Below are 13,794 nucleotides of genomic sequence, written 5' to 3'. Positions count from 1 at the left end.
GATAGTGGTTTAAGAAAACATGCTGGCAGTTTGCCAGAAGCCACGTAGGAGATGCAATTATGAACATGGTGCTCTGATCAGGCAGGACTAAAACTGAACTTTTTAGTGAGCATTCAAAGGGTCATGTGTGGGGGAAAAAAAAAAAATCCTCTGGTATAACATGGTAATGGCAGCATTATCATGCTGTGTGATGCTTTTCTTCAGCAGGCGCAGGGAAGCAGAAGAAGCTGGAAGAAAATGTGTGAGACATGGAATCTGGTCAGATGTTTACCCTAAACTTAAAGGAAATGCTATTAGGGAACTGTTTAGATAAAGGGCATACCTATGCGCTATAATGGTCTCATTAAAGTCCAGACATAAATCGAATTGAGAATCTGTGGCAGGTTTTGTAAAATGATCTTCGCAGATTTCACTTCACAATTATAGACTACTTTGTGTTGGTCTATTTCTTAAAATCCTAATAAAATGTGAAAATATGAACCCTATAAGAATTGTTTCTCAGTTGGACCACTAAGTGGTGTATGATTTGTTTTGAGGTGCACCCATGCGGATAAGACTGGCATGAATCTGGCATAGAGGTGAGGGGGAAAGTGACAAGGAAAGAAAGCAAGAGATCAAGGCATGACTGCCAGTGCATGTCATTGCCCTACACCCTCATCAAATAGCCCCTTGCTGCTTATGCTGCTGACCAGACGCAAATTAATTTGGACGCCTGAAAAGACCGCAGAGCCTGGGACTCATCTCTGCCCTTTAAAAGAGAAAAGACACCAGCGGAGAGCACTCTTCCAACAAGGGGTGGGGACGGGGGCCAAGCAGAGAGGTTTTGATGGGTTTCAGTGGAGGGCAGCACAGTGTCTAGAATAAGATGGGAGGGTACAGAGGACACGGTTGAAAATGCTTGTCCTGCTATGATGACAAGATGGCTCAGCCACCACTGTGCTGCTGGCCTTCCCTTGCTCTTCCCTCGCTGGTGCTCCCCCTCAGGATACCACAGAGGGAAGAAAGGGGCAGTTGAGGTGGGGGGTGGAGGATCTGGTGGTTAGCTGCCGTTTAATCTTCGCCTTGGCTCACTGGAGATTCTTTCACTACAAGCCCCACTCCCTCCTCTTCCCAAATCTTCACCTGATCATCCTTGGGTCTGCTTTACGGGGGAGCTCTTGATCAGTGAGGTGATGGAGAATGGCTCTCGTCACACACTCCAAATAGGATCGGATTGCCTGGGAGTAAAAGGTGAGAACTGCATGGAGCCTGGTTAAAAAAAGAAAAAAAGTAATGGAGGAGTAATGGTGGTGGTATGGGGATGCTCCAGCAATCAGACACTAACAAGAAATAAGCTCAGTTTCAGCTGGACTATTTGAAGGAGATTGATCAGGCATGAAGCTGTAGAGCTTGTGTTTGCTGTTAATGGGGAGGACGGTGGAGGGCTTGTTCTCCAGTGGCATCTCATTGGCATGTCGTTAACCTCCCAGGGTTCAGGGAAACAGAGGCTGAAGTGCAGAGTGGAAGGAGCCTGTGGAGAGCTGGATCCCAGCTGGAGGACAAGATAACAAAACAGCAGCACAGAAAAAAGGAGGGGTAGACGATGGAGTGAAGGAGTTAAAAAAAAAGCACATGCTGGGTCTCAGAACGCACCCCCCGGGTTCAGCATTATACCTTTAAGTGACTCAAATTAGATGTTTGAATAATGTGGAAATGCATCCAATTCCTGCTTAACCAAACTAACCACTTATTAAGTCAAAAAAACAGACATGCAATAGTTATTCTTTAAATAGCCGCATAAAACCATTCAGTTGAAAAATAGCCACCAGTAAGCATTTTTTAAAAACTTTATTTTAGTTATTTATTTCTTTGTGTTTATGCTTGTTTCACATTCTTTTGTCTTCGTAGCCTTCTCTGAGATCTGAGATAAAATATTTTACATGTCGTTTGCCTCATTTTTTTTCTAATTCACATTTTCATTCATTTGTTGTCATTGTTTTTATTTTAGCAGTGAAGAAATCAAGAAACTCATATGAAATACAACAAAGATAGAACAAATCGAGTTCTAAACATGATGGCACACACTCAGAAAACAAACTGGGACATGACGACCTAACAAGATCATGAACTTATCATAATTTGAGATGCCAGGTCACAATAAAAGATTGATTTGAATAAACCAATCTTTGCAGGTTGAATTTTATGTCCGAGTTACGTGTGCATCACTGCACTTTATTCTAATTTCTTTATTAAATATGAACATACAGTAAGGATCCACTTAATCCTACATTTGACAGTTAAAAAAATATGAAAAAAGCTTAACATATTCTGATATAAAATATTGATTTCTTAAACCATGCAAAAACATACATTAGAAAGGAATCAAGTAAACATCTTTGGTTAGAATGGCATGAAGAGAAAAGCTACCATTAAAAAGTTTTTAGATTCAGAGAAGTTAGAGTAATTACAATACTCAACTTCACAGAACAAAAATGTATGAAGAGATTCAGAGAAGGAGCTTGGTAGTTCTCCCAAGTCTTGTGATCGAGCACTGCTGGTGACACTACAACCTTCTACCCCCTCTTGTCAGAATTGCACTTTTCCTCCCCCCTTTTCTTTTCTACAGTAGTAATGCCCCTCACTATTTTTCTACATCTTATCCCTTTTAATTAGAAAGCAAATTCTGCAGCCTGGAGAGACCTAATCCTCTACTGCCCAACAATACATAAAGTGGCTTTGAACAGCTGACCTACAACCTCAACCCCCAACGCTTTAAATACCCCCCACCCCCAGCCTGATGGACCTTCAAGGGAGCAGGGGGCTTGTTCTCCTCAGAACATTATTACTGAAGAAATCAAGTGCTACAGTATTTGTAAAACTGCATATTTGCATTTTAGCAATGTTAACAGTAATTAACAAACTGAGTGACACGCGTGACAGAAACTACACAAGAGTATGCAAACTTGCACTATCTCCCCCGGAAGAGATATAGCAGCAGCTGATTTGCATATATATTAATGTCCATTATTGTATAGATTAGATCCCATTAGTTGAGCTGATTCTGAGAGAAGGTGCAGTTGCTAAGATGCTAAAAGTCCTGTTATTATGTTAAAATCATATTTAAATAGTCGGAGGGCAAGAAATGAGAAGGGGGTTACAGCACTGATACAAGGTTAAGAGCGATAAGACGCCCTGACCATCTCAACAATATGTTCCGATGAGAAAAGAAAACATAAAACTGAACATAATTAACTGCACATTTCACAATTCTTGTCGACAATCCCAGCTTTTCTTAGCTCATTCAAAGTGTGGACAGAGAATCAGCACACAGTCTGTTGAAAGTCATTCCCAGATTAATTCCTGGCTCCTTCGCACAGTTAACACCTAGGAGATGAAACCTTTATGAGAGTGTGTGTTTCCAATGACATCTCACATAATGAAGACTCAATCCATGTTAAAGCTGCAGTATGTAATTGCTATAAAAATGTTTTTTACATATATGTTAAAACTGTCACTGTGTATGTTACAGTATAATATGAGACAAACAAGAAGGCGAGCTCCTCTGCCTCCTCTCTGTGATCCTACTGCCATCTGGAATACACAACTCCCCATCAAAAACAACCAATCAGAGCCAGAAGGAGGGGCTTAGTGCTGTCAATCATATGTGCTGCTTACATCCTCCTCCACACATAACCATTAATTGAATGCCACTCTTATAGTGCCACTTATAGTTGAGTTCATAATTATTTACACCTCTGGCAGATTTAGATTTAATTAATTTACATTCTTATCAACAAAGACATTGAGTAGAGAAATGGGACAGATATCTCCTAGAAGATTAAAAAAAACAATGTAAAGGACAAAATAAATAATAATGTTGAAAATTGCTTACATCCTTCTCAATATTCAGCATTTGTTTTCTAGACAATTTTGTACAGACCAGATTTGTGCATGTTTCCACAGGAATTATGATGATTTATTACAACTTAATAAGCTCCAAGTCTTTGAGATTGGAGGGTGTCCTTGCCATCATCTTAATCTTTAGCTATGCAGATTCTCTATCAGATTCAAGTGAAAACTCTTGCTGGACAATTCCAAAATGTTCATTTTACTTCCAGTAAGAAAGAACCTATAGATAAGAGTAAAATATTTTTTAAACCCAAATCTGTCAAGGATATGGATAATTTTGGACTCAACAGTATAAAGTAAGTAAGTAAACTTGATAGAGTATAGATGATTAGAAGAAAAATACAGTATTACTTAAAAAGAAGCTAAGGTAAAGCAAGTTTGTATGTCTTCAGCTGGATATTAAATGAGTTCAGATTCCCAAGACAACATTTCCATCTTATTTTCAAGCTTTCTACTTAGAAACTTTTCCTTTTTGGTTTAACAGTGTTGTCTTCGATAATAACCACAGGAAACAACTTTCTTAGACCAAATTAATAATTGCTAAGTTAGTTAACATTGATAGAGATGCCCTGGGCAGGTTAAGGTTTTGTGTTTGAGTGGGCTGGGAGTGCTGGGAGACAACATACACACTCTTTCACTTACTCAAAGCTTCAAGGATCTTTCTTAGATCCTGTCTCAATTAGTTACTCACGCTGTCGCTCAATCTGTCACGTCATAGATGTCAAGCTGACACAACAGTGGAGGGGGCTGTCTGGATGAACACACAAGTCTCCATGTAAGCATCCAACACGAGAGCGTGGGTCACACTCTGTGCCTAAGGCCATCGTATCCCTTTCTTACTCAAGGGTTCAATTTTCAGAAAGCTACTTAGGTATTATTCTAATCCCCACCCAGCTTCACCCCCTAAGGCCAGAACCTTGTGTTGCCATATTGGACCCCTGATCAGATGCTGTCTAAAAGTTTGAAGTGACACTTTTCAGTTTTAGTTTGTTGTAGCAATGGTAGATTTGAAGTGTTCTGGCTTGTTTCAGCAATGAAGTGGTCTAGTGCTGCTGCCAGACTCCTTGGGAAAAAGCTGAGCTGCCAGTCAGTATCTGATGAATTTTATGCCAACGTATTAATAAAACATCATCGCCTAATTTGCTATAACAACACATTAGCATGACAAAATCAATGGCTTTGATTTGGTATTCATGTATTTCTCTGAACATATTTGCAGATCTCTCGGGCCTGATTTCTGCTCGGAGGCGGTGTATCTGGAGGCTGCTGCAGATGGGAGAGCAGGGGAGGTTATAGTAAGGACTGCTGGGAGTTGTGGGGACGGACGTCTCTATGGAGTTTTTTCTCTCTTGTACAGTTTTGTTGTCTAAATGTTTTACAAACTTAATTGGCATCCCCTAGGGGAGGCAGCCAGCTGTCTGCCTGATGGCCGGGGTTTTTAATTTGGAGCATAGCGAAGGTTAGCTGAACGTGGAAGCTAGCAGAGCGGAGCAGGACGTGCACATGTCCTGATCAAGCCCAGTGTTTGCTTGTTTTTCCCTCGTTCAACAACAGCTTCACCAAACAAGAGTGAAACAGATGCTATCTAACAAGCAGAGAGCAGAGAGTATTAGAACTAACATAAATTTTCTTCTTGCAAGTTTTACTGCTTCTTGGTATGCTAAATTTAAAAAAAATAACAATTTCACAAGTTTTAAAGGTTTTTATTAAGAAATACTTAATGTTTATCCAAAGAGCCAATGTTATCTCTCTGGGATTATGTTTCCTGGTTATTTCCCTGAAAATTTTGTGTTTTGATCCTTGAGGCACTGCATGCTAGATATTTTTCCCATAACCTCCATCTTGCTAGAACAAGTGTTGTTGATCGGCAAACTCCTTGTTGGGCAAAGTCGTCTTAGCTCCATTATTTATTCACAGCAGCATTTTAAGTAAGTTTAGGGCCAATGACAAGAGGCAACCCCAAACATGAATGATCTTGGGATGCTTCACTATTTGCATGATGCAAAAGTCATTGCAGAGTTGAGCTTTTCTTTTCTAATCCTGGAAATTCTTGCAAAATCATAATCTGTCTTAGAAATTTTTACTGTCTTAACCCTCTACTGTTCCTGCATGAGGTCTGCGCTGGTGTCAATTTAATCTCCTTATTGAATCTTCTTTAAGAGATGAACCTGGAACTTTCTAGACTTTTTTCTTACTTTGTATGAATTGACCCGCTCTCGTTGAAGCTCTTGATTTCTCTAAGAATGGTTGATTTGAGTGCAATTCTAAAAGCAGCAATGTCCTTACCTTGTGAGTCAAAGCTTTGATGTTTTCTTGAAAGAGGAATGCTATCAAGCACCTGCTCCCTTCAGAGTGACGTCACCTGTTCTACAATCGCTAAGATTGTTCCCTGAGATGAAATGACGTCATTTTGCGGTAGAGCTCACACATAAAACAAATGCATTTCTAGAGAATATGTTTACTTTAATTCATTTTGTATTTTATCAGATGACTTGTTAAAAACCTCCTTGGCTCAATGAAAACTGGCACCATAAAAAATGAAGCAGTAAAATAATTATTTCAGTCTCAAACGTTTCAAAAGAAGTCTTCATAAATTTGAGGTAACAAACTTGGGAAAAGTAGGACTTCATGTAAAGGATGATAGATATGAAATTTGCCATGGCCCACATCTCCATATTGTACCTACAAAGGTTAAGTTCAAAGGAAGGATAAAAGGTGACATGACTAGAATCTGTTCTTGAATAATGACTTAAAATATGACAATTTGACTAACAGTGCTTGTGTTTATATTCGTTTAGCATCTTATAGGTAAGATGTATACTATTCCTCATGCATAGTGAAGCCAGATTGCATTTCTCCTGTCTGGATGATATTGAGAGAAAAGATCTTCCTCCAGGTGTAGGAGATCAAAGAGCACTTGAGAGGGGAGCAGCACCATTCATTTCCCTTGAAGCCAAACCAGCTTAGTATGTTACAGAGTCAGTGTGACTCCTTTGATAGTAATGTCTCTCCATCATGCTCCATTTGGAGTCTTCATAATCAACTCCTTTACAGAAAAATGTTTTGCAGATCTAGGACAGGTGACTCATGCAGAAGAGCCATAGTTTTTACATTGTCTTCCACAAAAATGTGTATTGTTCAGGTATCGTTGACATCTATTGAGGGTCCTGACTGAAACCCCATCCATGCCACTGATTCTACAAAGGTTTATCTTCATCATTAACTACAAAAAACTCCATCTTTGCTTAAGTCCTGTGTCAAAAATAAACATACTGTTTGTGACCCAAGAAAGAATGCTGATGAAGCACTGCTATTTTAAACTTAATGTCAGAATTACATATTTTTCCAGACATATTTACCTTTTCTTCCCTTTTAGGCTATAGGGTTTGATGTGAATTATCCAAAAATACATAGAAGTGGTTCCACATTGTACAAGGTGTGTAATCAGCCTACAAGCACACACCTGTGCAGGAAGTAAATACGAATTCATCCTGGTTTGCGTTCTGCTGTAGTGGTCTACATGGCTGAGTTTGCTCTGGTTTGCTGGTCTAACCCCTTCCAGTGAGCTGTGTCTGTAGGACATGTTGACTCTGCACACATTATCACCAATGCATGGGGGTGCATAGTCATGCAGGATAATTGGGCTGCAGTGGTGGCACAACAGCAGGGAGTACAAAAGTTTGCTGGCAGCTCAAGGGTAAATAGGACTTGTCAACCTCACAAAGTGACATTGACAGCTGAGGGAATTATACATGTTTTCTTTAATTCATTAGTTGTAACTGTTCAGTGCAGCTTCGAGGCGGACATGTTCACTTAATGTTTAACTTTAGGTGATCAGAAACTGTTGTGTAAATGACTTCTTCTCCATAAAAAAAATCAGATGCGACATCTCAGCAGATATTGTTTTAGGAGATTACTAACAGTGACAGCCTCTCTTCTTTAGATGGGATACTTTGGAAAAATGTTGGCTCTGGGCCCATTGGGATTTCTTTTTTCTCAAACAAGAGGCCGGATGTGGAGGATGTAGAGGATCAAGGGATCTGAGGCTTAGTAAGAGCCCTGTATTCATGACGCATAAGTCTGGTGGCTTGAACTGGAGCAAGCATATGCTGAGGTCTTTACTAGTATTCAGGGTGGGACAGTCATTTAGCCATCAAGTTGTCTATTCCTGGGGACTCTTGTCATACCCTGATGACTTAGTGGTCAAGCCCAGTAAACCAGTGTTCACTGGATTTGACTTGACATGAACAAATGCAACTAGATGACAATTAAACTAGACTGGCAGGTCGGACCATCTTGGAGTTGGTATAGTTATTCTAGACTTTTATAGGTTTCAAAATATTCTATCCAATAAGTGTTGTGAGTGGGCTATGGACAGTTGCACCACACCTCTGGATGAGGTGCCGACTTTAACGGAGCACGCGGGGCACTGCTGATTATTCAACATGTTTCTCTAATCCTGGCCCTTGTGGTAGGAACCTGAGAAAGAGCCCGGTCTTTGTGTCGGGGGGCTAATCGTGTTTTGGAAACGCCGATTGGGGCTAATCTCCTGGCCTGCCTCTAACGTGGAGCCGCTGATATCCTCTGCTGCGATAAATTAAGCTTCTTATTAATCTAATTATGGTACATTCATCCCCACAAACTTTCATGTGACTTGGAAAGCCCCCCATTCACCAGTAACTCCTGCTCCCCCTCTACCCAGCACTCTCCAAAGGCAGATCTTGAGACTGACTGCCCTCTTTCTCTCTAAGACTGCCTGGTCCAGGCTGGACCAATTAGGAACACTCAGGATTTTGCCTCTAACAAGCATTCAGGCTCCAGTCAGCCTCCTCACACAGACTGAGGTCAGTTTTAGTTTTTCTCCACCTACCCCCATTGATCCCTTTAAATCTCCACCTGGTTCACTTCACCTGACTTTTACCATGTTTCCAATAGCATTTTCTAGAAGACACACAATGCCTTCACAAATTATTTATCACACATGCAACACATTGTAGTTTGATACCATTAAATACAATCATCACTGAATCCAATTAAGAATGTGGCAAGACTCAAAAGTCACTATCCACACCAATAATTTAATATCAGATTGAATGGATCCTCTTGGTCTACTCTAACTTAGCATGAGATATGATGTAAAGAAGGGCCAATATTTTACCCTCTAAATCTGGTGGAGACGTCAGTCAAAGATCTTTATAAGCATTAATGACTATGGAGGGCTGAATGCACACACCTCAAAAAATATTGAAAACCACATAACATTTTCCATCCACTTGACAAATAAATTGTTTTTCTACTGAAAATCCCCCCAAAATGGTGATGTTTGTGATATTATTGTGACAAAATAAATGTCTTTGCAAGGAACTGTATACACATCTTTACCTTTCATGTTTTCTACCAATTCTCTTCAGATACACTTCAGTTTTATACAATGTTGACCTTTCCTCGAGTCCATTTTGATTCGGATTCTTGCCTTTTGCCACTTGCTCAGCATCCTGTCTCTGTAAGGTGCCCGTGCTTCATTAACTGTAGTTCCACTCTCTTTGGCCTGATGCTGAGCTCAGTGTTTTGGCTTTTTCTTGCAGAGTGCCATGACCGTGTTTGGTGGGAATCTTGAAGATGTGGTAAACTCTCTGCAGGGAAGTGAGAACGGGATGACAGGGCTCTTCTACACGAGGACAGTGAACCTGAAGGGAGATGAAAGAAGTTCACAATTGCACTTTAGCAGCAAAAATACAACCCCAATCAACCATGCAGTCTCTCTTACCTTTCCCACAGCTACTGCTGAACTCAGACAACTATCCCCTGCGAGGCAGAGATGAGTGTTAAACTATTTCTGCTTGTTTTTTCCCTTTTCACTAAAGTTTTATTTAAAAGTTATTAAGAATCTGATCATTTCAGACTGTTCTTTGATAACCCTCCAAAACTCACCTTCCACAGGTATAATCTGTGTGGCATTAACATTCTCCTGCTCTCTTGCTGATGCTTTGGAATTGGTCTTTCCTCAAAGCAAAATCTAAAGAGTGAGACAACAGGAAGGCGCTTGCCGCTGTTTGTTCTTAAAAACAAAGGTTCCATGCTGCTATCAAACTCCCATTAGATACGGAGGAATTGAGTGTGCGGTCGTCACTGCGCACCAAACGGCGAGGTGATAACACAACGCAGAGGCAGGCCAGGACGCTAATTGCATGCCGAATATTTATAGGGTAGACAATTAGCTGGTGCCTTTTATATGCAAAATAACAACAGCAGCAGTGGCAACAGAGAAAAGGGTGGTGATGAGGGGGGGTAAGTAATTAAGATGCTCAAAACAGGACAGGGACATGCAGTCTGTTGTGCTCTGATTTGTTGCTAACAAACACAATAATTAGCCTGTTATTGGCGGATAATGAAGTTGCCACTGTCCTCTTCCCTCAGTCAAGTGTCATCCTGAGCAAGGACGTTCCCAATGCTGCTGCTGGGACCCCAAGGACGAAGACGTGCAGAGGGTAGATGGGTCATGAAGCCTCTCAAGGATCTTGTCAGGGTAATACATCAATCAGGCACAACATTATGACCAATGACAGGTGAAGTAAAAACACTAATTAACTCTTCATGTTAAACAGGTGCAGTGACACAATCACATGTACACACAAAGGGCACCCCGTGAACATTTACCACTGACATCAATGAGCATTTATATAATAAATAAATGCATTTTAAGGCAGCCAGAAGCCGATATCCATTTAGAAGTTAAACAATAAAATGCTGTTATAGTGAGTGATTAGTGCAAGATATTTAGTGAATCGATAACTTTCTGAAACAAGCCATCATTAGATTGCCTGTCATATAGCCAAGTCCTGTTAATATCCATTGAAGATGTAGGATTATAGAAAACCTTTCATTTTACCTACATGTTTCTTCTCAGTAAAGGTAACATTTTAATTTTAGAGGAGAGTTCTGACTTGAATCTGACAGAGAATATATGGAGGGAGCAAAAGTTACCATCACTTAAACCCAGATTTTTGACCATTGTTGTAGAAAATTTGCTTAAATTCACAGTTATGCCAAAAAATGAGTTGATTTTTTGAGAATTTCCTCAATCGCAGAATAGCAAAATTACTGGAGGGACTGATTCATGTAATTTGCCCTCTGGAGTTTGGAGGGCCACATAAAAAGCTATGGTGAGCCAGATTTGGCCCCCAGGTCTTGAGTTTGACACATGTATCCCAAATTGTCTGCTAGAGTGTGTTCTGTGACACATTAAAGCTGTTTTGGCAGCAAAAGAGAAACCCATAAGGTATTTGACAGCTGGTTATAATGTTATGCCTGATCAGCGTACAACAGTCCGCTAGTCAAAACAATAAATGTTCTTACTGCTGTACTTTGGCTTGCATAGAGTGTCATGAAAGTGAAAGTGAAACATCTTAATATGTGTGTAGGGGTGTATGTTAGAGTTAGTGTGTGCAGCAGCTTCATAAGATTGTGACCGCAGGTTCACTGAATCAACAATGCTGTCTGGCAGGATTAGGTGCAGCCAGAGCTGATTTGATATTTGTGGCTGATAGTGCTTGTAAGCACGCCTTTGTTCCCTCCCATTGTGGCTAAGATTAAGGCAAACCTCCTCTTCATCATCGTGCTTCGGTGTAGTAATAACCTAGATAAAGCTACTCTTTGATTGAATCATTGCTGCGTGTGTTCAGGACCTCCTCACTCTCGCCTCCCCCGCCCGTCAGCTGTCGCTCGCGCGTCATATTCCTCACTTCTAACTCCATCGCTGTTATTCATCTCAGTTTTTAATTTCCCAACTTTTCATCTCTAATACCTGTCACTCACTGCTTGTCGCTAATGAGAATGTTTGTGCTTGTTGATTTCCGCTAATGAAGTCTAAAATGTGGATGGTTTTATTGATTTCTGCTTGCAAAGGTTGAAACTTTTGAAATAACTTTTAACAAAGTCTAACAATTACACCAGTTCTTTAAAATTCTTAGTTTGAATAAATAACTGAACATATTTTAACAGCTGCAGAATGTTTACTGAGTTGTTTGGAGTCATGTGGAGGTTTAAATTTGTTAAAAGTGGCTGTCACAATAAGAAACATTTTATTGCTCAAACACACTTAAATTATAGATGATTTTGAAAGTCGATTACGCTAGAATTATCGCATGGCAAATAAATCTTTGCTATTTGACCATTCTAATATTATTACAATTTAAATTTACTCTCACATTGCTTATATTGTGGTAAATTTTTTCACTAATGACTAACAATGAAAACCTATCTGGGCAATGAAGTACGGATTCCCATTTCAGGATTGAAATAAAATGTTTTTGACAAAGCCCTGTGATTCTTGTGTATTTGGGATGATGACATCACAACAAGATCAGCTGGAGTACCAAACACTATGTCGCGTGAGTGACTTTTGAAAGTTTTGGAGATGTTATCCCTTGTGGTTAAAGAGACATTTTCTAGTCAAAAACAATGCCTGAGTTCTTTAGGCTTTGCTTAATGGCAAAATTTAAATGACAAATCTGTTCCTTGATAAGAAAAACTGGGTTTTCTGTGGTAATCATTACTCTTTTTACTCTTCACTCTGGGTTGGTATATTTAAAAGGTCAATGATGTTCATCTTTAACCCAATTATTATCATATGACTTACACAACCCCCTGTGCAAGTTGCCTACTAATCTTTGGATTCCTTCAGTCAGCTAAGCTAGAGTCAGAGTTGGAGTTTAGCTTTACTGAGGAAACCATTTTGCTACTTGCATTTTGGTGAAATTGAACTTTTAGACCCAAACTATTTTACCTGGCCAGATTTATAGCTGCTGTCCTTTCAGCAGAACATTAGCAGGCTGCACAGAGCCAAATTGACATGAAGGACTGCTATAGCACTCATGCAATGTTACAACAACTTTAAACCCCTGGATTACTTTTGCAGGACTCCGTATCTGTGATTTTGCTTTAATTGCTAGCTTTAACAATTTCACTTCAACACAACTTACAGAAAAGTTACATTTGAGCTTATCTTTGCTCCCCTAATAAGTGTTGTCACATGATAAAAGACACTCCAAGTCATTGATGTGATTGTGAACCTTTCCTCCCTCTCTTGCTTCCTCACAGAGGTTAATCTCTACAGGTATTTCTCCTCGGCTGCTGTTATTAGAATGCAGCAAATGCTCTCTATTGATGCATGTCAGAGCCTCATTCTTTCATCTCCAACATTTAATTTACCGTCCTGTTGTGCCACTAATCCTGTGTCGTGCCATTTCCTCCGCTCCTCAGATTGCTCTCTCAAAGCCCTCTCTTCGCCAGATAAAGAGGAAGGTAATCGCCATTGTCTGGCTACAGATACACCAGTGCTGGCTCCCCTTCTTTCTGCGGCTCCAAATTAAAGGGCCGTCCTGCCCTTGCGCCCCCTTAATCACTGCCCTCGTCTCTCTGTGCGAGTGGACCCCAGGGCTGTTGCACTTTCATCCGCAAATAGGCTTTGAGTGAGAACCACCCAGGGCTGGCCTCCTTGCAGGAGATCCCCACAGTCTCTGCTCTCTTTTGCTCCTCTCTGGCTGTTCCTGCAGGAGTTTCACTTTCAGCCTCACACACTTTATCTTCCTCAGGCCCCCTCTGATTACTGAACATGGAGAGCATTCTGGTTCAGCTTCTGTTGCACCCTTGTGGATTTCCCTCTCTCTCCTCAGGAGGTCTGACCCACAAGTCTGTTGAAGAACTTCAAAGTGGAAGAGCACAGATTAATTTCTAATATTTCACAACCGTAGGTAGAAACAGCCGCAGTGACATTTTTCTTTGATTACTGCACCACTAATTAGTCCAAGCCTCAACTTGCTTAGTTCATAATATACAATGCAGTTTTGTTATTATCTGTTTTTGCTCTTTTGTCACACAAAAATGTCTGAAATTATCAAATAGTTT

Source organism: Xiphophorus couchianus, chromosome 19, assembly GCF_001444195.1.
Source record: "Xiphophorus couchianus chromosome 19, X_couchianus-1.0, whole genome shotgun sequence".
Classification (NCBI taxonomy): domain Eukaryota; kingdom Metazoa; phylum Chordata; class Actinopteri; order Cyprinodontiformes; family Poeciliidae; genus Xiphophorus; species Xiphophorus couchianus.
The sequence above is the reverse complement of the archived record's forward strand: the minus strand, read 5'-3'. Positions refer to the sequence as shown.